The sequence below is a fragment of the Rhinopithecus roxellana genome, chromosome 6 (assembly GCF_007565055.1).
Source record: "Rhinopithecus roxellana isolate Shanxi Qingling chromosome 6, ASM756505v1, whole genome shotgun sequence".
NCBI lineage: Eukaryota > Metazoa > Chordata > Mammalia > Primates > Cercopithecidae > Rhinopithecus > Rhinopithecus roxellana.
The window spans coordinates 99884908-99910838 of record NC_044554.1 but is presented as its reverse complement, the minus strand read 5'-3'; the positions used below and the strand labels follow the sequence as shown (position 1 = coordinate 99910838).

Sequence of the window (25931 nt, the reverse complement as noted above, 5' to 3'; positions counted from 1 at the left end):
CAGAGCCCATTATAGAAAAATAAATAAGAACGAATATGTTAGAAGAAAAAGACATAGCATCATTTAGTGTTCATTCATACGAATATGCATATTATCTACAGCTATCTATATCTCTGTTTTGTATCTATGTGTATTACACCATCAGAGAGCACCTAAAGTGCAGAGCCTCATCCACAAACTGTTTCTTGCATCTACTATAAGAGGCCATTCTGATGCTCTGTCAGCCGCAGCAGCACCCAACCACTACATGGCACGCATCCTATCTCAGGTCATCCCCAGGATATCACGTGGCCCTGTTCTCATTGCCACACTGATTTCATGTGCATGTAGGTCCCTCGATCTGAGATTAAGTCATGAGATGCTCCATTTCACAGGTGGGAGACTCTGCTTCCTGGCGGAGGGCCGCAATGAGCTCAGAGGAACCCGTCTCAGCGCCAGCATCCATCCCGGTCAGGAGGATTTGCTGCCCCCTCCTGGTTGAATACACGTCATGTCGTCAAGCGGCCACCAGATGACTCGCTGGTCCACTCAAAGGCGAACACTCTGCTGGTCACAGGTGAGACTGTCAGCGACAGTGGTGGCTACTTGGTCCTTGGTGAGGGGGAGTCGCTGGTGTTGGTTCCATGCATGTCCTTTTTTTCTTTGATTCTTTTTAAATTTTTTTTTGAGACGGAATTTCACTCTGTCACCCAGGCTGGAGTGCAGTGGCGCGATCTTGGCTCACTACAACCTCTGTCCCTGATTCTCCTGCCTCAGCCTCCCGAGTAGCTGGGATTACAGGCGCCTTCCAGCACACCTGGCTAATTTTTGTATTTTCAGTAGGGACGGGATTTCACCCATATTGGCCAGGCTGGTCTTGAACTCCTGACCTCAGGTAATCCGCCCACCTTGGCCTCCCAAAGTGCTGGGATTACAGGCGTGAGTCACCGCACCTAGCAGCATGTCCTTTTCTTCTTGCTCCATGGCCGTGACACTCATGGGCCCTCCAGCATGCACTGGGACTGCTGAAACAGGGCCGGCTGAAGCTCACCGCATTAACCAAGTCATCAGTGGATCCTTAGGTCCCCTAACCCCAGCTGTGGGTGCTCCTGCTTGCTTCTCAGGAGAGGCTTCTGGTCGAGAGCAGACGTTTCTCCTGTCCTCCTCCAGCCTCAGTCTCGGGCAGTTTCTGTGTGCCTGGGTCTTGAGGGTGGGGCCGTGTCCATGTTTCTGTCCCTGCTCTCATGGCAGCTGCATTCTACTGGGTAGATTTGTTTGGTGGGGAGGGGTTTTCTGTCCCTATTCCAAATGTGCATATCTCTAATGGTATTTGTCTAGGATCACGGTCCAGGATTGTTCTCTGCACTCCTCCTAGGGTAGAGGGATTTTATGATCCACCTTCTTCCAGCCACAATGAGTCATTACCTGGGATCTGAGGTGGGCAGAATTATCTGAGCCTCTTCGAATGGCTTATGTCTTTTCCTCCATGTGAGAGAAGCACCTGGGTGGGAAATGAGATTTCAGGCCATGCACAGTGGAAGCTCTTTCTGCCTGATCACCAATGTGGGGTCTCCATCTTGTTCCCAATCAGTCTTGTGAATGCTCAGTTGAGACCAATGGGAAAGAACTTGCAGGTGAGTGCACAGTGCCCCTCTGTCTTAGGTCTCCAGTTGTGTCTTGATCTCTGGGGAAGCAGAAAACATTGGCTCCCTGCATTCACTGTTAGCTGATGTCCCCCCTCAGTGTGTACAGCAGCCTCCCACCCTTATGGGTTCTGTCTCTGTGGAACCAGTCATGATGTGCCCCCCTCTTTGGCATTCAGGTTACTCAGCTGCTCCTAGAGCTCAGGTTTCTGATGGTCTCAGGAGAAGCTTCCACGATGGAGCTGAACTGAGTTTTCCTCTCTGTTAGGGCTGTGGTGAAACTCTCCAGCTTCTCAAACCCTAGGCAGAGACCTGGATATAGATTAAGTATTTGTTTGTTTATTTACTTATGGGATAGAATTCGCACCATTTTAAGGTGTAGAAATCAGTGTTTTTTGGCGCAATCACCACCTCTATCTAATTCCAGATCATTTCCATGACCCGAGAAAGAAAGCCCCTGAGTCATCATCCAAATTCTCTTTGTCCCTCAGCTTAAGAATCAGGAACACACCTTCTGTTTCTATGGATTTGCATACTCTGGATATTTCATATAAATGGAATCATATAAAATGTGTGTTGTTTTGTGTCATTTTTCACAATAGGTAAATAGGGAAAATGACCCCATTGTTTAGCAATTGGTGGATGCATAATCAAAATGTGACCTATCAAGGCGGCGCTCCGTGGCTCCCACCTGTAATCCCGGCACTTTGGGAGGCTGAGGCAGGGGAATTGCAAGACAAACACGTCCCTTCTGCCTATGAGCCTGTAAAACAAAAAGCAAGCTAGTTACTTCCTAGATACAATAGGGGTACAGGTATTGGGTAAATACAGCTGTTCCAAATGGGATAATTTGGCCAAAACAAAGGGCCTACAGGGCCCATGCTGGCCCCAAATTCAGTGAGGAAGTCCAATCTTAAAGGTCCAAAATGATCTCCTTTGATTCCATGTCTCACGTCTGGGTCATGCTGATGCAGGAGGTAGGTTCCCGTGGTCTTGGGCATCCAGGATTCCTAAAATCCCCATGTGTCCAGCAGGCTGTCCCTTAGACATGGCTCCATGATTTAGTGTTTTGCAGGGCATGCAGCAGGCATGAGCTCCCCCCATAACAGGTGCAGTGGGTCACTCAGGACTGAGCACTCACAGGCGGAGTCATCGGCAGAGAGCTGCAGCATCTACAGGTCCCATCACCAGCCCCAAGACCCAGAGGGAAGCTGGCCTGAAGGCCCCACTGTGTCTCTGCATCCCAGTGAGCCAGTGTCCAGGGGCCTCCCCTTCCTGGTTAGAAGGCACAGGTAAAATGAGCTTCCAGAGCTGCCGAACAGGGTCACGTTCTCTCCAAGCTTACTCACTAGGGGGCACAGCTGGGCTGAGAGGGAAAGTTTCTTGTAGACATCTGGAGAGAAAAGAGTTTTTGATTGTAGAGCACAAGACATGCTAACACTATGCACAGGGCAGGAAAAAAGTATTTTTTTTTTCTTTGTACTGAGGAGTACTCTGCATGTCTGCTCGCGTCTGTTTTCATCTCGGTTTTATCTGTAGGATACTGACTGTGTGTGTGTGTGTGTTTGTGTGTGTGTGTGTCTGTGTTGTATGTGTGTCTGCCTAGCTGGCTGCCAGTCATAGGCTTTGTTTTCCTTGACCGACTTTCTTTCTGCTCGTGTCTCTGTGCCTTACTGAGGAAGAAGTGCATGAAGAAGCATGTGAAGTTTGTTCATTGTGTGTGAAGATGATGCTTATGTGTCCCTAGCAGCCATATAAGATTTGGGCTTCTTCTGGAACATGAAACTATTTACTTTGAGTTTCCTCAGAAAACATAGTGCTGGCCTTAGATTTCCTATCCGGAATCTCCAAGTCTATTTCCTAAGCTAATGCATGGAAAAGTGCTAGAATCTCCATAGGATCTGCAAGACCTCTATAGAATCTCAATGGGACCTCCATGGGACCTCCATAGGATCTCCACAGGACTTTCATAGGACCTTTACAGGTTCTCCTAGGACCTCCACAGGACCTCCACAGAATCTCAATAGGACCTCCATGGGACCTCCATAGGTTCTCCATAGGACCTCCATGCGACCTCCCTAGAATCTCTCTTTTTTTTTTTTTTTTTTTTTTTTTTTTGAGACGGAGTCTCGCTCTGTCACCCAGGCTGGAGTGCAGTGGCCGGCTCTGAGCTCACTGCAAGCTCCACCTCCTGGGTTTATGCCATTCTCCTGCCTCAGCCTCCCGAGTAGCTGGGACTACAGGCGCCCGCCACCTCGCCCGGTTTTTTTTTTTTTTTTTGTATTTTTTAGTAGAGACGGGGTTTCACCATGTTAGCCAAGATGGTCTCGATCTCCTGACCTCGTGATCTGCCCGTCTCAGCCTCCCAAAGTGCTGGGATTACAGGCTTGAGCCACCGTGCCCGGCCGGGACCTCCCTAGAATCTCAATAGGATTTCCACAGGACCTCCACAGAATCTCAACAGGACCTCCATAGGATCTCCATAGGACTTTCATAGGACTTCCATAGTTTTCCATAGGACCTCCACAGGACCTTCATAGAATCTCAATAGGACCTCCACAGGACGTCCATAGGATTTCCATAAGACATCCACAGGACCTCCATAGGTTCTCCATAGGATATTCACAGGGCCTCCATAGGACCTCCACGGGACCTCCCTGGGATCTTCATAGGATCTCCATAGGACCTCCATAGCATCTCCATAGGATCTTCACAGGACCTCCATAGGTTCTTCATAAGATCTCCATAGAGTTGCCACATGATCTGCCACCAGCCGGCGTCCCCTACACCCCGAGATGCTGGAAATGACCACTTGGTGATAGTGGTTATGGATTTCCTACAAGAGGATGTGTGAAATCACGTTCCTGGCAACTCTGCAGAGTTCCAATCTCAATTCAAATCCTCCAGGGGCCAGGCTGGAGTGGGTTTCTGGTGTGTCACTGTGTCTCATTGCACAGAATGGGGGCTTCTGCAGTATTAATGGGAAACCTGCCCAGAGATAGAGGCAGGGATTGGAGTTATGCTGCCACAATCCATGAAGTGTTAAGCTGAGGAAACCGGCTAAGCTTGAACTGTAGCATTGGACAGGAGACAATGATAAGAAGCGTTCTGGGATAGAATGGTGTGGATTTGTTCATCGTGTGTGAAGAGGAAGATGCTGAGGAAATGAAAGGTCTTCCATTCTGTGACTTGATTGACAAGAGGAACCAACAGGGCCATCACAGGAGCAATGACCCCATGGGGGAAGGAGACGGAAGGAGGTGTGTTTAAGACAGTTAACTGAGTCAGAGAGAGAAGCAGAACCTCCCAGTACCTGGAAAGTGTGGTTTGTTCCTCCCAAACTTCCTCCTTCTGACTTCTTTATTTCTCTACGTAGCAGCACCTTCTCTTCATTTCTCCATCAAAGCCTCTGAGCTGTTTGAGTTCCTCATATATTCTGATGATCGAACCCTTGTTAGAGGAATAGGTAACGAATGTTTCTCCCTGCTTCTGTAGGTCATGACACTGTTGGTTGTTCCCTGAGCTCTGCAGAAGCTTTTTAGTTTGATATACCCATTTGTCTACTTCTGCATTTGTTTTCTATGCTTTTAAGGTTTTATTGATAGAATGTTTGCTTAGACCAATGTCTTGAAGCATTTCCTCTGTACTTTCTTCTACGGTTTCATAGTTTCAGGTCTTACTTTAGGTCTTATTCCGTCTTGAGTAGATTTTGCATATCGTGAGAGACAGTGGTTGCATTTTGTTTCTCTACATGTGGATATCCAGTTATGCCAAAGCATTTATTGAAAAAACTGTCCTTTCCCCAATATATGTTCTTGGCATGTTTGTTGATAATTAGCTGGCTGTCAATTTCTGGATTTATTTCTAGGTTCTTTGCTCTATTCCATCGTCTATGTGTTTGTTTTTAAGCCAGTGCCTTGCTTTTTTGTTGCTACAGCTTTGTAGTGTATTTTGAAGTCAGGTAGTGTGATGTCTCCAGCTTTGTTCTTTTTTCTCTAAATTGAGTTGGCTATTTTGGGTATTTTATGGCTCTATATGAATTTTAGAATTTTTAAATATTTTGGTGAAGAATGACACTGGTATGTTGACAGGAATTACAATGAATCTGTAGATTGCTCTGGGTACTACGGTCCTTTTAATACTTATTCTTTGAATGTATGAACAAGAGGTATCTTTCTAGTTTTTTCCTGTCTTTAATTTTTTTAATGAGAACTTTATATTTCTTTTGTAGAGGTTTTTACCTTGTCGAATAAATTTATTAGCATGTCTTTTATTCTTTGTGGCTATCATAAATGGGATTTAATTCATGAATTCTTTTTCACTCAGTTCTTTTCTTCAGGGTCAAGCATCATGTAAGTTCCCATCTAGGAATGGAATCTAGAATGAGCAGCAGCTGCATGCAAATGCCTTTCTCTGATTTCCACTTCAGAGGAGTCCAGGAGGTGACTAGGCACATGGAGCATTGTCACATTTGGAACCAAGCCCTGTGAGATCCCTAGACCACCACCTGATTGGGTTGAACCTCATGTCTGAAATAACCCCAAGGCCATGTTAGTGTCCTTCATCCCAGTTCCGGTGGTTTCAGCATAATGAAATCAGAAAGTTATATGGCCAAAAGAAAATGTCAGTTGCTGCGGCTGGGCGCGGTGGTTCAAGCCTGTAATCCCAGCACTTTGGGAGGCCGAGACGGGTGGATCACGAGGTCAGGAGATCGAGACTATCCTGGCTAACATGGTGAAACCCCGTCTCTACTAGAAAATACAAAAAACTAGCCGGGCGAGGTGGCGGGCGACTGTAGTCCCAGCTACTTGAGAGGCTGAGGCAGGAGAATGGCGTGAACCCGGGAGGCGGAGCTTGCAGTGAGCTGAGATCCGGCCAGTGCACTCCAGCCCCGGCGACAGAGCAAGACTCCGTCTCAAAAAAAAAAAAAAAAAAAAAAATGTCAATTGCATGTCATGCACAAGGTGTGTCCTCTTCTGAGGCCCATTCTTACCTGGGTAGTGACTCATTATCTGCCTGGACTCAGGTGAGGCTCATCAGGCAGTTTGGGGTCATGTTGTGAATGAAACACAAAGTCAACCTGTGAGATCATTGCTCTGATCGATCAAGAGCCACGTTGTTTGCCATTTAGTGGCCAGTGCAGCCTGTGGCTTTCACCACCACACTTCAATCTCAGCTCCTTAAATGGCCTGACAAATAAAGATAGGTACGAAAACAGAAATATGCCATTCCCCGGTTAAAATGGCTGTTATCTCTAAGACAAAAATTAACAGATGCTATTCAGGATGTGGAGAGAAGAAACCCTTGTACCTTGGTGGGAACGTAAGTTGGTGCAGCCAATATGGAAACAGTATGGAGGTTCCTCAAGAAACTGAAAGTAGAACAACCACACCATCCAGTAATCGCACAGTTGGGTATATTTCCAAAAGAAAGAAAATCAGTATAGCAAAGAGGTGTCTGCATCGCCATGTTTATTGCTGCAGTATTCACAATAGCCAAGATATGGAATCAACCTATGTCCATCAATGAATGAATGGATAACGAACATGTGGTCTATAAACACCATGAAATAATATTCAGGCATAAAAAGAAGGAAATTGTACCATGTTCAGCAACATAGATGAATCTGGAAGACATTAGGTAAAGTGAAATAAGCCAGGCCCAGAAAGCGGAACATTGCATGTTCTCACACATGCGAGAGCTACAAAACTGGGCCTCGTGATGGCAGAGAGTAGAATGGTGGTCAACAGAGGGCTGACAAGGGAGTGTGGAGGAGGGGGATGGAGAGAGGTTGGTGGATGGGTGCATAAATACAGGTGGAGAGGAGTAAGTTCCAGGGCCTGAGAGCTCAGTAGGGTGACCACAGTTAGCAACAAATTATAGTATATTCCACATGAGCTAGAAGTGAAGATTTGAAATGTTCTCAACACAGAAATTATAAATGTTTGCCAGCTGCAATGGCTCACAGCTGAAATCCCAGCACCTTGGGAGGCCTAGGCAGGTGGATCACCTAAGGTCAGTATTTCGAGACTAGCCTAGGCAACATGGTGAAACCCCGTCTCCAATAAAAATACAAAAATTAGCCAGGCGTTTTGGTGCACACCTGTAATCCTAGCTACACGGGAGGCTGAGAGAGGAGAACCGGTTGAACCTGGGAGGCATAGGTTGCAGTGAGCCAAGATCGTGCCCCTGCACTCCAGCCTGGGCGACAGTGAAAGACTCGGTCTGAAAAAAAATATGTATATATAAATGTTTGGGGTGATGGGTGTCCTGGGAACCTTTATTGGATCATTACACATTGCATGCGTGAATCAGATTACCACATGCTCCCAAGAAATATGTATGATTCTTCTCTATCAAATCAAAAGTGTAGTATTGACCAATAATTTGAAGTGGATTGTGGGTCACCAAATGAAAGTCAGCGTTCCAGTGCCCGTGTCCGGCGGCCCTTGTGGTTTCCATGTTGAACAGAACCTCCCAGTATTTCCTGATGTGTAACCACTATTTTGGATTACATAGAGTTATCTACTTCCTTTATTTATGGGGTCTATTTTGAGTTTGCCTCCCTACAAAATAAATGTTGCCTCCTTTTGAGCTTCATGTGCTGAAATAGCTGTGCACGGCTTCTTTTTATACTCTTGTTTCTTTACTCAACCTCATGATCGAAGGTTGGTTTGCATTATTCTTTGTAGATTTCGTCTGTGCCTTTGCATGTCCTCGTAGTATCCCATGGTGGAATTGAACCACACTTGTTTCTTTTGTTTTAGATGTATTTTTGGGCTTTACGGCTGGTGTCTAATATGAGCACCAGTCCTGTCCATGTTGTTGTGAATGGAACTTCACCATATGAACACATTTTCCTCTAGGTTCTGTACTTTATGTTCATAGCTGTGTCTCTCTTCTTTTTAGTTAGGTACTTCTGATATTCTCCCCAAATTGATTGAAGTAATTTGCAGTCCTACCACGGATGTATTGGATTTCTAAGTCAGCCCTACTACCTATGACTTTGATGTTGTCATTTTCGTCATGCGAAATGAATACCTCAACATTGATCCCTCTCTTCGGGAATGATCGGCAGACAGTCCAGAAAGCACAGGCTGTAGATTTTCTTCCAGAACCTCCTGGGATCATCAAATCTGTCCCTGAGGCTCCATGTCTCTGAATGGTGCATTGTCCTCTCTGCTGTTCATCTGCTGGCTGCATCTTGGGGGCTTCTCTGGCTGTGCTGAGCCTCAAATAATAGAATCCCGAGGACCACCAGGATCAAGCCAGCCATGCCCATGCGGATGAGATTCTCCACTGTGTAATCCTGTGGGTGTGAGGCTGGGGATGGTAGAAGAAGAGGTCTCAGAGGTCAGGGCAGATCAACATCACCCAGGACCCCTGGATGCCCACCCAGCTCACGCCCCCCATCTCCTGTTGACAGACCCTGACCTCTGTGCCAGTCCCATAACTGAGAGCATCTCCTCACTCACCAGTCTTGGGGTCTGACTTGTTTTGTGATGGGCTGAGGGTCTCGGCTGCTCCTGAGAATGAAAATGGAGGGGGAGAGCCCTGAGCCAGCCTCTCCCCTGGGCTCTGTGTTCTTACTCTTCCAGGCCTCATGACGTGGCTTTCACGCAGTTCCTCAATAAACCCTCCCTCTCCTGGAGCTGGGTTCCCTCCAGTCTCCTCCTGGAAGTAGTTCAGTTTTCCTGTGTTCTATGAATTTAAACGTTGCTCCTGAGTCATCTGGGGGAGAGTTTTCCTACACCCTGAGAGTCATGATCTGCAAGGAAACTGGTCCCCAGTACAGAGGTCACTGAGCCCTGTGTGCTGTCTGTGCAGCCTGGGACACAGGAGCATATAAGCCGATTCCTCCCGGGATGAGAGTTTCACAGATCCACCAGTGGAGGACCCAGGTTGCGTGGATGAGGGGTTGGTCCTCAAGGGCTCCTGAATGTTAGGAGCACAAAGTGGTGAAAGTCTGGGGCTGCCTCCTCTTCACTCCAGCTTAGCCACTGCCCCTGGGGTTTTACCTTCCATTTAATCTTTAGGTAGCTAATTATTCATATAGGCAGCAACAGGTAGAATGTGATACACACACAGAAAAACACAAACACAAATAGAAATCTATTTTATATATATGGTGTGCCCTAAAAACTCTCTCTGCTTTCTGAACAAACATCTGAAACCACAGCAGTGGAAATTTACCCGTCACAGGGATAGTTTTAGATGTATGGGTAGAGATCTATATTTATGTGTGAGTGTATATTATCTATATACATATACAGATAAGTAGGTTTTAATGTCACATAAGATGTCAGTGTGACACACATATGTTATGTGCAGAGATGGTGAAAGAGAGAGAGAGGGAATTCAGCTGCACGGTGTAGGTTGATTACTTGATGTAGATGAGAAGCAGGCAGGTCTGGGCTGAGCTGTGTCATCAGTGAAGGTCACACTTGGAGGTGACACTGAAGCTGATTCCTCAATAGCAAAAAGAGCCAGGAAGGAGGCGCGTGGAGACCCAGACAGGGAGCATCAGAGGCTCCAGAAAGAGCAGGTCCCAGAAAGGTCTCAGCCTGTTTTTCAGAGAGGAATGACCGCTTGTCTGTGGGGTGGAGGGGAAGGCAGAGGAGGAGGGGAGCTGAGCTTCGGGGCTTTGGTGGATTGAGAACAGGCCAGGATGAACTGCCCAGGAAAGGGCGGCCCCAGCATGTCTCTGTCTCTGTCTCTGTCTCTCTCTCCCTCCCACTAAGAGCTGGACAGTACTGTAGGGTTTCAAGGAGTAGTGCCAGTCACCTGATTTTTTCTTAAAAGATAAGCCCTACCCCCTCCACAGCAAACGTCCAGAACAAGGGAAGTCCACATTTCTATCTGACGTTTACCAAACCTCAGGGAGCGTGTGAGATCAGGGCTGTTACAAAACTGGGTGGGAATAAAAAATAGGTGATGCTGCAAATGTGCTTTCACCAGCTTGGACAGAAAGGCCAGTACGAGATTAAAAACCCAAATAAAAAATGTGGTCAGCGGAGCAGAAAAGGAGCAGTGCACAGTCCCTGAGCTGCTGCGGGAGCAGGTGCGGGTCCCTGTGAGGCTCAGGGTGCGGAGTGCTGGGGAGGCTGCCAGGGGAGACAAGGTGAGGGTCAGGTGGCACCTGAATTCTTCTCCCTCCAGGAGGGCGTCTGCTGGGGGTTGGGACCCAGAGCTCTGATTCTGAGGTGGAGACATGAGGAGAGGAGCGGGTGGGGCCTCCGTCTTCCACCTTCAGTCTAATCTTATCTCCTCCAAGGTTCACCCCCGTCTCCTCCCAGCCCTCCCTCCTTTTTACCCTGCTGGGACTTCAGGGGTGGGAGCCACTGGTGGGAGGTCCCCGTCTATTTCCACCCTCCCATGGGCTGGATTCTCACCCTTCACTCCCCTGTTTTCTAGTGTCCCAGAGCTCTCCTGGGTGCAGAGCCTGAGCTGAGCCTTTGAGTTCAGAGACGACAGGGTCAGGGCCCTCACCTGAGATCACGAGCTCCAGGAGGTCACTCGCCTGACCCTGAGGGGTTGAGGGGCTGGTCCTCAGGACCTCTGGGGTCAGGACAGGGAGGTGAGGGCTGGGGCTGCCTTGCTCCCCACATGAACCCAGCTGCTTTTCCTCTAGGCTGGGCCCCAACACCTCCCTCTGCCTTGAACCCCCCACTCCTCACCAGCCCAGCCTCAGAGTCCCTGGGACACAAGCCTGTCCTTGAGGGGAGGGGAATGGGATCCTTCGGGAGACTCAGACTGCCCTGGGGGAGGCCGCGCTCCCCAAGAGGCCTCAGTGACTCACCAGGGGTGGAGGGTGGCCCTGTGGGTGGGGGGTTGGAGCCTCCAGAGGGTCCTGGAAGGAGCACAGGAGGCGGGTGAGGGGCTGGGGCTGTCCATGGAGCGCACCCTTCCACTCCCACTCTCCTGCATCTGCCCAGTGGATCCTCTGAAGCCATTTCTCTGCCCACCTGGTACCTTCTGCATGCCAGGCAAGGAGAAAGGATGGCCATGCCTAGGAGAACCCCCGTTGGCCTCCTCCCCTCTGAGGGCTGGGTCCCCTCTGGCTAAGCCTCCCTCACTCTATCCCAGCTGAGATCTCCTGGGGCCTGGCCCTGAGCTGAGCCTTTGAGCTCAGAGAGGACAGGGTCAGGGCCCTCACCTGAGACCACGAGCTCCAGGGGGTCACTGGGGAAAGACAGCAGGTGGGGGTCGGTGCTGCGTGAGCCGTAGCACCTGTAGGTCCCCGCGTGGGCTGAGGTCACAGGACTTATGGGGAATTCAGCCTGGTACTTAGGAGCTCGGTGCTCTGATCTCAGATGTAGCGGGGGATGGGCTGCCCCCCCTTGGTCAGGAGGAAAGTGTGGAACTGCCCCCATGACTGACACAGCAGGGTCACGTTCTCTCCTGAGGCCACCGTGGGGCCCGGCTGCACCAAGATGGAGACCACATCATAGATCTGTCCTGGAGAGAAGAAGGATGGGTGAGGGGCTCCCACCTTGATCTGAGCTGAGACCTCCCCAGGCCTCTCTCTGGGGCCCTCAGTCTCTCTGTTTTCTCTGAGTCTCCCCCTCACCTCCATCCCCTGTCTCTGTCTGTCTCTCCCTCCCTTGGGGCCCCACCCCTCATCAGCCATACCATGGGATCCCCCGGCAGGGCCTGTGCAGAGCCTGGGTCCCTGACTGAACCCGCTGGGCTCCTCACTTGAGATCAGGATGTCCTGGGGATCACTGGGGGCCGACCACTCGGAGGAGAGGTTGTGTGCACTGTAGCATCTGTACTGGCCCCTGTGTGAGCGCCTCACGGGACCCAGGGTGAAGTTGGCCTGGGAGAGCCCAGCCTGGCGCTGCTGGCCAGGGCGCTGGAGGAAGTCACGTCCGCCCTCCTTGTACAGAGCAAATCTGTCGTAGCCGACGTTAGAGCCACACTGCAAGGTCAGGGTCTCTCCAGGGGCCATGACAGGGCTCTGCAGGGTCAGGAGGGAGGGCTTCCTAGACAGGCCTGGAGGGAAAGAGGAGCCGGGACTCAGAGGGTTGGTTCCTCCCACGCCTGTTCCTTCTCCGGACCTGGCCCTGCAGGTCTCAGGGTCTCTCACACTCTGAGTCTCTGACCCCAGGGCCTCCTTCTCACCCGGGCTGTCTTGGAGTCATTTCAGAGGAGTGGGGTCTCCCTAGCCCTGGCCACTGTGCCTGATCTTTCCTCCTTTCCCTGGGAGCCAGGACTCACAGCAAACACACCGATGCCTTCCGGAGTCCTCCCCTTCCAGGTGAGGGTGGCCAGGCTCTCCTCCCATGCCAGAGCCTCCCCACGGGGTCTCCCTCACGCCTGCAGCCCGTCCATCCACACATCACTCTGGGTCCTTTCCAGAGTCAGTCACCAGCCAGACTCCCCGCAGCCTGTCAGCTGCCCCGAAAGTGTATTAGAGAAGCCGTGGTCCCTCACCTGAGGCCAGAATCTCCAGGAGGTCACTGGGGTGGGACCACACTGGGCGTGTGTTCCTATAATAGTAATAGCATCTGAATCCACCTGTGGCTGGGGATCACGGGGGCCACAGGGAACAGGGCCTGGAACCACCCACTGTGGAGGCTGTGAGTCCAGGGTCCGGGGGAGCCTGTGTTCTCCTTCCTCAATCAGAACAAAATGCTGATATCCCTCGGTGAGCCACATCGGAGGGTCACGTTCCCTCCTGAGGCCACCACAGGGCTGGGCAGGGCTGAGAGGGTGGGTTTGCTGGAGCTCCTAGGAGAGAAGGAGGCACCGTGTTAAATGGGCGCCCACCCACATCATCCCCAGGGCTGGGCTTGAGAGGGAGCGCCCCTGAGAGCCGACCCCCTCCTGAGGACAGGCCTGGGGTGGGACCCTGAGTGTCCTCTCACCTGTCACCACCAGCCAGGGGGTCGCTGTCTCTGACCAGCCTTCAGGGCTGTGATAGTAACAGCGGAATCTCCCGCATGGTGCTCTGCGTGATGGGATGGAGAATCTGGCCTTGTTTTGGGCTCCAGTGGTTTCTGTGTGTCCAGGGTCTGTGCTTCCCTCTTTATCCAGTCGGTACTCCTGGGCCTCCAGGGTCCCCGACACCAGATGGTCACGGGCTCCCGGATGATCACAGAGCCTGGCTCAGCCAGAGGGTGGGTTTGGGAGGGGCCTGGAAGGAAATCAGAGGCTGCATCCCAAGAAGTCCCACACCAGATCCCAGCTCCAGCCCCAGACCCCCCTCATCGCATCAGTCACCAGAATGCGTCCTCTCACAGCTGCCCTAGTGTGGCCTGTCCCTAGTGAGGAGGAGGGACCGGGAAGACTGGGGACAGACTCACCTGCCTGCACGCGGTCCTGGGGTCCAGACTCAGCCCTGAAGAGAGTTCCCTGTGAGGATTTGCCCCTGAAGCCTGAGCAGACCCTCCTCCCCTGGTGCCTTAGCTTTTGAGGACTCCTGATGGACCAGGGCTTGTGTGTGGGTGGGGGTCCCTCAAAACTGGATCTCCCCCCCCATCTGGAAATCTCACCAGGCAGAGCAGGCGTGTGAGGGCGGGGGTCATGGCAGTCTCCTCCCGTGACCCGGGCTCTGCGATGGATGAACCTCGGTGCTGCAGGCGAGAGACACACAGGGTGTGGCCGCTTGGAGGCTGGGTCCTTCTTGTCATGGATTGTCTCATCTCAGCCCACAGGAAGGGGAACTGCGCTCCCGGACCTGGCTCTCATTTCCCCAGGGCTGAGGTGGGGGCGGGCACCAGGCTCTTGCAGAATTTCAGACAGAATGGGGTCTCCTTGCCCCTGGGTCCTGTCTGCCTGATTTATCTTATCTCACTGAGGGCCAGGACACAGCAGCAAACAGACCCGGTGCTTCCTAGTCAGCCCCTTTCAGGCGAGGGCGACCGTGGGCTCCCTTCCCTCTCAGAGCCTCCCATGGGGTCTCCCTCCTCCTAGCCCGTCCATTAGCTCAGGTTGCTGGGGTCCTTGCACAGGCAGTCGTCTCTCCAGCCCTGGAGATGCTTCAGGGAAGATGCAGATCCGTGCTGCAGGCAGACTCAGATCACAGAACGCACCTGACACCTGGCTGTGCAGCCCAGGCTGAGCTGCGTGTGGCAGTGAGCACAGAGGAGAAATGCAGGGTCTATTGTGTTGGCTCACGCCTGGAATCCCAGCACTTCAGGAGGCTGAGGCCAGGAGCTTCAGACAGTCCTGGGCAACATACTGCGACCCTGTCTCTACAGAAAAGAAAAAAGTGAGCCGGGCATGGAGGCTCATGCCTGTGGTCCCAGCTACTTAGGAGGCTGAGGTGGGAGGATCACTTGGGCCTGGCAGGCGGATGCTGCAGGGAGCTGTGATCAACCCTCGGCCTTTCTGCCAGGGCGACAGAGCAAGATCCTGTCTGAAAAGGAGAAATGCAGGGAATATAGAGAATAAAACTTATATATCCGTATATAATATATATACACCCATATATATACACTATATATAATATATATGCTATATATAATAGTGTATATAGAATATATATATACAGTCCCTGGAGTGTGTGTTTCCTTCTTACCAAACAGTCCTTCTCTTGTACTTCCCCTTTTTTCCTTGTTGCAGCATCACCCACCCCCCACCCTGGGAATGAGGCTCTGAGTGGGTCCTGCCTCCTCAGTGCCCCTTGTGTCCTTGGCCGTCCCTCGGCGCCTCCGTCTATGTTCAGGATTTCAGAACGTTGTTAGGTCTGTAATCTGCTTCTGGGGGATGGGAGCTGATTTTATTTAATTCCGATTATCATCCAGGGTTTATGTGCCTTGGACATTAATGTCACCTCTGGCTGTGTCATGAACCCCACTATCACAGTGGCTGTGGGGTCAGTGGTGCCCAGGACATGGGAGGCTCAGCCGTGGTGAATTTCCAGACCAGTTCAGACCGGAGGGTGGGACGGGAAAGGATCCTGGCTTCGGGTTCCACAGTGGAGGAGGATGACTGACGCCCCCACTCAAGAGCCGACATCGGCTCCAAACACGAAGAAATGCTCCTTGTGATACGTCTGAAATATGCAGATCACCACAGCCACAGGCCCAGAAAGAGAAAGAAAAGTTCCCCGCATTGAGACGCATCCCCGCAATGAACAGAGTTCAGAGCTGAGTGGCCACAGGTGTCCGGGACCACCCAGGGTCACTAGGGAGGAGGAGGTTCCCACCTCCGTGTGGGACAGAAGAGGACCCCAGGTCTCCCAGGAGGGAGGGGTCAGGGCTCTGGGTGGGGCTGGACGCTGTGGCTCCCCCCCCTGTGTGGTGGAAGGCGCTGGGGGGTCTCTGCTCACTCACTGGGTCCACGGTCAGCTCTAGACCCCTCCTGTGTGTGTGAGAAACAGATTCAATCCACGGTGCTCAGACATGGGCTCTGCCCCACAGTGAGGTGGAGGCTGGCATTGGTCCCATCCCTGTTGGGCACAATCTTGAGCTGATGCGAAGTTTGGGAGAGTGGGGCAGGAGCAGCAGCAACAATCCCCTTCATCAGGCTGATGCCTGGACAGCCGTGGGAGAAACCCTTTATGAAAAGCCAGGTGGCGGGAGGAGGGCGGCCCCGCAGGAATCACAATCGTATAAGGAAAATATAGGCAGCTGGTGAAATGCATTAGACAGACATTGTGAAGCTGAAAAATAGCAAATTGAATTAATACCATTGAAAAGTAATTTAATAAATATATACACCTACTATGTAGTTATAAAGTGAAAAATTTGACCGGGTGCTGTAGCTCATGCCTGTAATCCCAGCACTTTGGGAGGCCGAGATGGGTGGATCACCTGAGGTCAGGAGTTTGAGACCAGCCTGGCCAACATGGCAAAACCCCGTCTCTCCTAAAAATACAAAAACAATTAGCCGGGTTTGGTGGTGCACGCCTGTAATCCCAGCTACTTGGGAGGCTGAGGCAGGAGAATCGCTGGAACCCAGGAGGCGGAGATTGCGGTGAGCTGAGATGGCGCCACTGCACTCCAGCCTGGGCCACACAGCAAGACTCTGTTTCAAAAAAATTAAAAATAAAATAGAGAAAGTAAACAACTTCTAAAGCGATTCAAGCCCTAGAAGGGTTCAAATGAAAATGAGACCAAAGGAAGTAAATAAAAAAGAGGAGGGGATTTGTGAGAACACATTTTAAATGGTCCATTTTCAAGGCATGGACCTTCTAACCACTGGCAGCCAGTCTGCGGATTTAACCGCAGGGCTCGTGCTCCCAGCAAATCACAGTAAATGAACAGAATGTAGAGCGGGGATCAGCCCATAAAAGGGAAAAAAGTTTCGTTACTGGGAAATTACAAGTAAGCGGGGAAGGGGATGAGGTGTAACCTTGTAAGGGGGATAATGAAACTCAGGGGAAGTCTGGGAAGATTGTAACCTCATAATACTGGACCAGTGAGGAAGTGGGGGAGGGACTTGCGTGCTAGGAGATAAATTACCTGCTGTGACTGCCCCAGGTGTGCCTGCCTAGCAGACGCCCAATCTTGCAAGACCCTATTAAAAGTCCTCACTTCGGCCGGGCGCGGTGGCTCACACTGTAATCCCAGCACTTTGGGAGGCCGAGGCGGGGGATCACGAGGTGGAGATCGAGACCATCCTGGTTAACACGGTGAAACCCGTCTGCCACAAAAATACAAAAAAACTAGCCGGGCGAGGTGGCGGCGCCTGTAGTCCCAGCTACTCCGGAGGCTGAGGCAGGAGAATGGCGTGAACCGGGAGGCGGAGCTTGAGTGAGCGAGATCGCGCCACAGCACTCCAGCCTGGGTGACAGAGCGAGACTCCGTCTCTAAAAAAAAAAAAAAAAAAAAAAGTCTCGCTTTCGCTGTTGCCCGTGCCTGAGTGCATTCTTTGGGTTTTCGGGGGTGAGTGTGTTTCTCACACTGACTGTCCAGCTCCACCCCGTCCTGGGCTGTGGGTCCTTCACGGCAGTGTCTGTTCGCCTGAGCCCCAGCCCCTTCCCAGACCCTTCCTGTTACTACTGAAACTGCAGGGCCCCCATCTGCACCCCAGGTGCACCCCCTCTTCCTCTCACTCGCTGAGGTTTTCTTCCTGCATGTCAGCAGCTGGGCTGGACCTGGGGGAGGACAGAGAGTGTGCTGGGGGGGAGTGTGGGAGTCTGGGGTCTTTGGGCAGAATTACCTCCTAGGCAGGCCCCTGCTCTTGGGCTCTGGCTCCACAGCCCCTGCAGGGTGTTGGAAATCAGCCTCTCTCTGGGCTGGTTGAAGGACAGAGTCTCAGCCCTGGGAACCTTAGAACCACGCACCCTGTACGTGCGACTTTAGGGGAAAGAAAGAGACTTGAAAACCACTCAATATTGTGTGTATATATATATACACACATAACCCACACACATAGTACACACACCACTACACACCACATCACACACACAACTTACACACACATACACACATATGAGATACACACATACATACACACCACAAAGTACACACACACATATGACACACATACACACACATATTCACCTAATACAAACACAGTAGAGACACACACACAGATAACAGCACACATATATACACATCTATATCACACACACATATGTTATACAAACCACACATATCAACACACACACACCACACACCAATTATATATATTTTTTGAGACAAGGGGTCTCGCTTGACGCCAGGCTAGAGTGCAGGGGTGATCCCAGGTCACTGCAAGCCGATCCTCAAGGGTGTCAAGTGATCCTCCTGCCTCAGGTCTGAGAGTGAGACTAAACACACCAAACCTGGCTATTGCATTTAATTTTTTTTTTTGTCGAGATGGGGTCTCACCACATGCCCAAGTCCTCTCAAATCCTGGGCTAAGCAATCTACCACCAGGCTTCCAAAGTGCTGTGAATACCGGCGTGAGCCACTACACCCGCTTACCTAGAGTTTAAATACTAGAAGATGTTGAAAAAGGCCCAAAGAGGTTGGGCCCAGTGGCTCAGCTGTTAATCCCAGACTTGGAAGGCGGAGGCAGGGGAGCTGAACTCCGGAGTTGAAGACCAGCCTGGGCAACATCGTGAGATCTCCATCCCCAAACCAAAAAAAAAGAAAAAGAAAAAAATTAGCTGGCTATAAGCGATAGGGGCTTGTAGTACAGTAATCGTGAGAGGTAGATACCCGCATTCAAATCAGTTTCCTCGAAGACTTGGAGGTTAGGATTTTTCAAGGATAGTTTAATGGGCGGGGGACTAGGGAATGGACGCTGCTTACTGTTTGGGGATGCCATCATAGGGGTGTGGAAAATAGTCCTTGGGCACTGAGTCCAACACGGGGTGCAAGGCTACAGGACTGGTTAAATGATGAGTCATGAGTCCGGGTGGAGTCAGTCAGTTGCTGGGATGCAAAAGTCTGAAAAGTATCTCAAAAGACCGATCTTAGGTTCTACCATAGTGATCTATAGGAGCAAATGGGGAAGTCATCAATGTTATGGCCTCTGGCCATGTGTCTCCTGAGTCGTGAAAGATTATAGAAACCATGTCTACATTTTAGCAGAATTCAGGCATCCGTAATTCTAATCTCATGGGCATTCATTAGTCTTACAAAGGCAGTTTCCTCTCCTGAACAAGGAAGGAATCTGTTTTAGGGAGGGACTATTATCATCCTTGCTTCAAAGTTAAACTATGAGCTAAATTCCTTCCACGGTACAGCTTGGCCTCTACCTAGGAGTGAGCAAAGACACCCAGTCTGTGAGGTTAGAAGCAACATGGAGTCAGCTATTTCAGATTTCGCTCACTGTCATAATCTTTGCGAAGGCAGTTTCACTAGAAAGCACTATTCTGACTTCTGTCATCATAGATCAGTTTTGACTATTCTTGAACTTCATATAAATGGAACCATACAGCATATAATCTTTTGTGTATGGTTTGTTTCACTTGCATTTTTGAGATTCTTCCATGTGTCACATATACATGTGTAGTTTACTTATATTTGTTGCTGGGTATTATTCCATTGCAGGCATGCACCACCAAGCCCGGCTAATTTTGTATTTTTAGTAGAGATGGGGTTTCTCCGTGTGGGTCAGGCTGGTCTCAAACTCCCGACCTCAGGTGAACTGCCCACCTCAGCCTCCTAAAGTGCTGGGATTACAGGCGTGAGCCACTGCGCCCGGCCTTATTGACCTTGTATTTAAAGATCATGCTAAGTTCACTCATTAGTGCTGGTAGCTTCCTTTATTGCTTTCCTTTTGACTGTATAATCTATCAGGTCCTCTGTGAATAAAGATATTTTTGCTTCTTCCTTTATGACTTTTATGACTTTTATTTCTTTTTTCTTACCTTACTGGACTGGCTAGAACTTTTAGTAAAATATTTAATAGAAATGGTGAGAACAGACATACTTGTCTTGTTTTTGCTTATGGGGGGGGTCCTTAATATTTCACTTTTTTCTTTTCTTTTCTTTCTTTCTTTCTTTTTTTTTTTTAAGACAGAGTCTCGCTCTGTCACCCGGGCTGGAGTGCAATGGCGCAATCTCAGCTCACTGCAACCTCCCCCTCCAGGCTTCAAGCGATTCTCCTGTCTCAGCCTCCCGAGTGGCTGGGATTACAGGCATGAGTCACTATGCTCAGCTAATTTTTGTATTTTTAGTAGAGACAGGATTTTGCCATGTTGGCCAGGCTGGTCTCGAACTCCTGACCTCAGATGATCCACTCACCTCGGCCTCCCAAAGTGCTGGTATTACAGGCATGAGCCACCGAGCCCGGGCTATTTCACTTTTTTCTTAGAGTTTCACTTATTAGAGGGGATATTCTCCTCTGAGTTTGTTGAGAGTTTTCATCATGATTAGGTGCTCAATCTTGTCAAATGCTTTTCCTGCATCTATATTGAGGTGATTACAAGTTTTTCCAGTCTTATTATGTTAATGTGGCAAATTACATTAATTATGGAATATTAAACTAATCTTTCATGCCTCATAACCTATTTTTTTTGGAGGGAGGGACAGAGTCTCGCTCTGTCACCCAGGCTGGAGTGCAGTGGCACGATCTTGGCTCACTGCAACCTCCGCCTTCCAGGTTCAGGTGATTCTCCTGCCTCAACCTCCTGAGTAGCTGGGATTACAAGCACCTGCCACCATGGCCAGCTAATTTTTGTATTTTTAGTAGAGATGGGGTTTCACCATGTTGTCCAGGCTGGTCTCAAACTCTGGACCTCAGGTGATTCTCCCACCTCGGCCTCCCAAAGTGCTGGGATTATAGACGTGAGCCACCGCACTCAGGCTATTTTTACTGGATAAATGTCATTTGGATGTATTATGTATGATCTTTATTTATATTTCTGTATTTGATATGTGTCTTGGTCTGATGGTAGTATCCTATCCAAATACCTGAGACCAGGCCATTTATAAAGAATAGAAATTTACTTCTTATGATTCTAGAGGCTGGGAAGTCCAAGATCAAGGTGCTGGCAGATTCAGTGTCTGGTGAGAGCTTGGTCTCTGCTTCTAAGATGGTGTCTTGAATATAGCATACACTGGAGTGGTAGGTAGGACACTGTGTCCTCACATGATGGAAGAGACAGAAGAGGCAAAAAGGGGTGAATGACCTCCACCAAGCCCTTTTAGTTATTTATTTATTTTGAGATAGAGTCTCGCTCTGTTGCCCAGGCTGGAGTGCAGTGGCATGATCTCAGTTTACTGCAGCCTCCGCCTCCCAGGTTCAAGCAGTTCTCCTGCATCAACCTCCCGAATAGCTGGGAGTACAGGTGCCTGCCACCATACCCGGCTAATTTGTGTAGTTTTAGTAGAGACAAGGTTTCTCCATGTTGTCCAGGCTAGTCTCAAATTCCTGACCTCAAGTGATCTGCCCACCTTGGCCTCCCAAAGTGCTGGGATTACAAACATGAGCCACCATGCCGGCCTCAAGCCCTTGTATAAGGGCACCTTATCTCATTCGTGAGGTCGGAGTCCTCATAACTCAATCACCTTTTCTTTTCTTTTTTTTTTTAAGACAGAGTCTTGCTCTATTGCCCAGGCTGGAGTGCAGTGGTGCGATCTCAGCTCACTGCAATCTCTGCCTCCTGGGTTCAAGCTATTCTCTTGCCTCAACCTCCCAAGTAGCTGGAATTACAGGTGCACATCACTGTGCCTGGCCAATTTTTGTGTTTTTAGAGAGATGAGGTTTCGCTATGTTGGTTAGGCTGGTCTCGATCTCCTGACTTCAGGTGATCTTCCCTCCTTGGTCTCCCAAAGTGCTGGGATTACAGACGTGAGCACCTGCACCTGGCCGACTCAATCACCTTAGAACACCGCCATGTTGGGATGAAGTTTCAACATGAATTTTGGAAGAGACATAAACATTCAAACCAGGACAACACCTATCTATAATTTTCTTTCCTTGCCACGTCTTTGTCAGATTTTTGGTTATGAGACTTTTGCTGGTCTCATAAAAGGAAATGGGAAATATTTCCATCTCTTCTATTTTCTGAAAGATTTTTGGGGTAAAGCTGTTATTGCTTTTTCCTTAAATGTTTTATAGAATCCACGGTGAAACCATCTGACCCTATAGTTTTCTTGGTGGGGAGGTTTCTGATAACAAATTCACTGTCTTTAATAGATATAGGGCTATACATGTTTCTATTTCTTATCTTAATAATTATTTATGCATTTAAAAATAAACTTTATTGAGGTTTAACTTACACACATCTTATTATGTAACTTGTAATTTACATGCATATAATTTATCCCCATCTGTTCAATAAGTCTTGATCACATGCATATTTTTTATTTCATTTTATTATTTTTTTTAAAGACAATTTCGCTCTGCTGCCCAGGCTAGACTGCAGTGGCGTGATCTCAGCTCATTGCAACCTCCACCTCCCCGGTTCAAGCGATTCTCCTGCCTCAACCTCCCAAGTAGCTGGTACTACAGGCTCCCACCAGCACACCTGGCAAATTTTCTATTTTTAGTAGAGATGGGGTTTCACCATGTTGGCCAGGCTGGTCTCGAACTCCTGACCTTAAGTGATCCTCCCATCTCAGCATCCTGAGTAGCTGGGACTACAGGCACATGCCGCCATGCCCAGCTAATTTTTGTATGCTTTGTAGAGACAAGGTTTCACCTTACTGCCCAGGCTGGTCTTTTATTATTATTATTATTTTTTGAGACGGAGTCTCGCTCTGTCGCCCAGGCTGGAGTGCAATGGCCGGATCTCAGCTCACTGCAAGCTCCGCCCCCCGGGTTTACACCATTCTCCTGCCTCAGCCTCCCAAGTAGCTGGGACTACAGGCGCCCGCCACCTCGCCCGGCTAGTTTTTTTTGTATTTTTTAGTAGAGACGGGGTTTCACCGTGTTAGCCAGGATGGTCTCGATCTCCTGACCTCGTGATCCGCCCGTCTCGACCTCCCAAAGTGCTGGGATTACAGGCTTGAGCCACCGCGCCCGGCCCAGGCTGGTCTTAAACTCCTGAGCTCAGGCGATCTGCCTGGCTCGGCCTTCCAAAGTGCTGGGATTACAGGCATGAGCCATGGCACTCGGCCTCACTAGATTTATACTTTAAGGATAATTCCTTAAGTCACATTTCACCAGTAGATGTCCTGCCAGTTAGTTCAATCTGGCTAGCAGCGCAGCGGACATCATCACCTTTATCAATATCATTTCAAGGTGTCTGTATTCCTCACCTATGAAATGGTATTTTAGGTCGGGCGCAGTGGCTCACGCCTGTAATTCTAGCACTTTGAGAGGTTGAGGCGGGAGGATCATCTGAGGTCAGGAGTTTGAGCCCAGCCTGGCCAACATGGTGAAACCTCGTCTCTACTAAAAATACAAAAAAAGTAGCCATGTGTGGTGGTGCATGCCTGTAATCCCAACTACTTGGGAGGCTGAGGCAGGAGAATCACTTGAACCTGGAAGGTGGAGGCTAGAGTGAGCCAAGTGAGCCAAGATCACGCCACTGCACTCCAGCCTGGGCAATGTAAGTGAAAACTCTTGTCTCCAAAAGAAAAAAAAAGAAGAAAGAAATAGTACTCTATAGTTTAGAAAGTGTTTTCAGTTTGTTGTATTTACATTTTGTTGGTGCAGAAACAGGCCCAGAGGAAAGAATAGATTAAATGGCCAAGTCATGTAGCTGAAGAGTGGTCAGTGTAGAGCTGAAACCTGGGTCTTTTTTTTTTTTTTTTTTTTTGAGACAGGGTCTGGTTTTGTTGCCCAGCCTGGAGTGCAGTGGCACGATCATAGTTTACTGCAGCCTTGAACTCCTGGGCTGGAGCAATCGTCCCACCTCAGCCTCTTGAGTAGCTGGGACTACAGGTGCGTGCCACCATGCGTGTCTAATTTTTAAATTTATTTTCATTTTTATTTTGTAAAGTGAGGTTTCACTATATTGCCTAGATTGGTCTTGAATTCTTGACCTCAAGCGATCCTCCCACTTTGGCCTTCCGAAGTGCTGGGATTACAGGCGTGAGTCACTGCGCCTGGCTGAACGTGGATCTTTTTGTTCCTAATTAAGTGCCCTTTACCCTAAGCTACCTGGGACCTTTGCAGTCTTGGGAAATCCCACCCGAAGTTGTCCCAGTACAAGGGACAGGGCAGCTGGCCTCTGGGCTGGCTTCTTCCTGCAATTCCTAAGGTGGCCTTGTCTCTACAGTTCTTTTGTTTGTTTGTTTGTTTGTTTTTCGAGATGGAGTCTCGCTCTGTCGCCAGGCTGGAGTGCAGTGGCACGATCTCGGCTTACTACAACCTCTGCCTCCCGGTTTGAAGCGATTCTCCTGCCTCAGCCTCCTGAGTAACTGGAATTACCGGTGCCCACCACCACACCCGACTAATTTTTTTTTTTTTGTAGTTTTAGTAAAGATGGGATTTCATCCTGTTAGCCAGGATGGTCTCAATCTCCTGACCTCATGATCCTCCCACCTCGGCCTCCCAAAGTGCTGGGATTACAAGCATGAGCCACCGCACCTGGCCTACGACCCTAGAGTTTTAAGGCCCCATCTCACATTGGCTTGGCGTTGTAGAAGAGATTTACCACAAAGTTGATCGTCTCCTCAACCATCAGGAGACGATAAGTTTAACTTGAGTGGGGGATTTTTACTCTTTTTTCTGTATTCCAGCTGGAAATGAATCCAACCGGGACAGGAAATGAATCCCCTGGACTCCCATATGGGCAAGGGCAGGCCTGGGACAGAGGGGCTTAGCTAGTGCATCTGAGCGTGGAGCTGACTGATTTGAGTCCAAGGCGATGCTGACCATTCTGCCCTGACTGTAGCTCTGCGTACGGGCGTGTCTGTGTTTTGAATGGCTGAGGGTTCAAAGCCAGAAGGAGTTCACTCTCCTGGCAGGAGACTGCAGCCTCCTGGTCTATCTGCAGAGCTCATTGCTTAAGGAAAATGACTCCCCATGAGTCTGATGATGTCTCTGAGACTTGCCTTCCATAACTGTCATTCAAACTAGGGCCATTTATCAAAATGAGCCGAGTGCATAGCAGGTTCTGGGCACTGGATGCTTGGATCACATTGATGAACAAGGGACTTCAGGGGCTCCCAGGTGTGCTGTGTGTGTGTGGTGGGAAGTGTGCAGGGGCCAGAGGAATGAACAAATCATCCAGTACTGTGAGAGAAGGACTTCGCTAAAGGTACGATTGAGGTGTTGTGAGATTCACAGGAGGTAGAGATCTGGGTGGCACTCCTCTGGTTCAAGGCCTGGCTCCCTGGGTCCAAGTTTCTCAGAATCCCATTTTACCATGCATCCTCGCTCTTCTATAGATGGCATCTTTCTTCCCCACTGGCTCTCTCCCATTAGCACTTAAGGATACTGTCATGCGCGTCCGTGTGAAGAGACCACCAAACAGGCTTTGTGTGAGCAATAAAGCTTTTTAATCAACTGGGTGCAGGCGGGCTGAGTCCAAAAAGAGAGTCTGCAAAGGGAGATAAGGGTGGGGCCGTTTTACAGGATTTGGGTAGGTAAAGGAAAATTACAGTCAAAGGGGGGTTGTTCTCTGGCGGGCAGGAGTGGGGGTCACAAGGTGCTCAGTGGGGAAGGTTGTTGAGCCAGGATGAGCCAGGAAAAGGAATTTCACAAGATAATGTCATCGCTTAAGGCAAGGACTGGCCATTTTCACTTCTTTTGTGGTGGAATGTCATCAGTTAAGGCGGGGCGGGGCATTTCCACTTCTTTGTGATTCTTCAGTTACTTCAGGCCATCTAGGCATATATGTGCAAGTTACAGGGGATGCGATGGCTTGGCTTGGGCTCAGAGGCCTGACATACTCCAGCATCTCTCTCCTTTAAGAAAACAGCCTCAGGCCAGGTGTGGGGGCTCAGGCCTGTAATCCCAGCACTTAGGGAGGACGAGGCAGGTGGATCATGAAATCAAGAGTTCGAGACCGTCCTGGCCAACATG

General features: G+C 49.7%; 1 pseudogene across 1 annotated transcript; it reads right to left on the bottom strand.

Moving 5' to 3' along the window:
* Window positions 1-7076: 7076 nt before the first annotated feature.
* Window positions 7077-24585, bottom strand: LOC115898191 (annotated as a pseudogene). The gene is made up of 12 exons (XR_004057884.1): window positions 24530-24585; window positions 17629-17670; window positions 15905-15932; window positions 14120-14200; window positions 13493-13761; window positions 13059-13356; window positions 12321-12617; window positions 11779-12080; window positions 11422-11472; window positions 11112-11180; window positions 9098-9148; window positions 7077-8945 (listed from the first exon to the last, which is right to left on the bottom strand). The product of XR_004057884.1 is annotated as a leukocyte immunoglobulin-like receptor subfamily A member 6 (transcript).
* Window positions 24586-25931: the final 1346 nt, after the last annotated feature.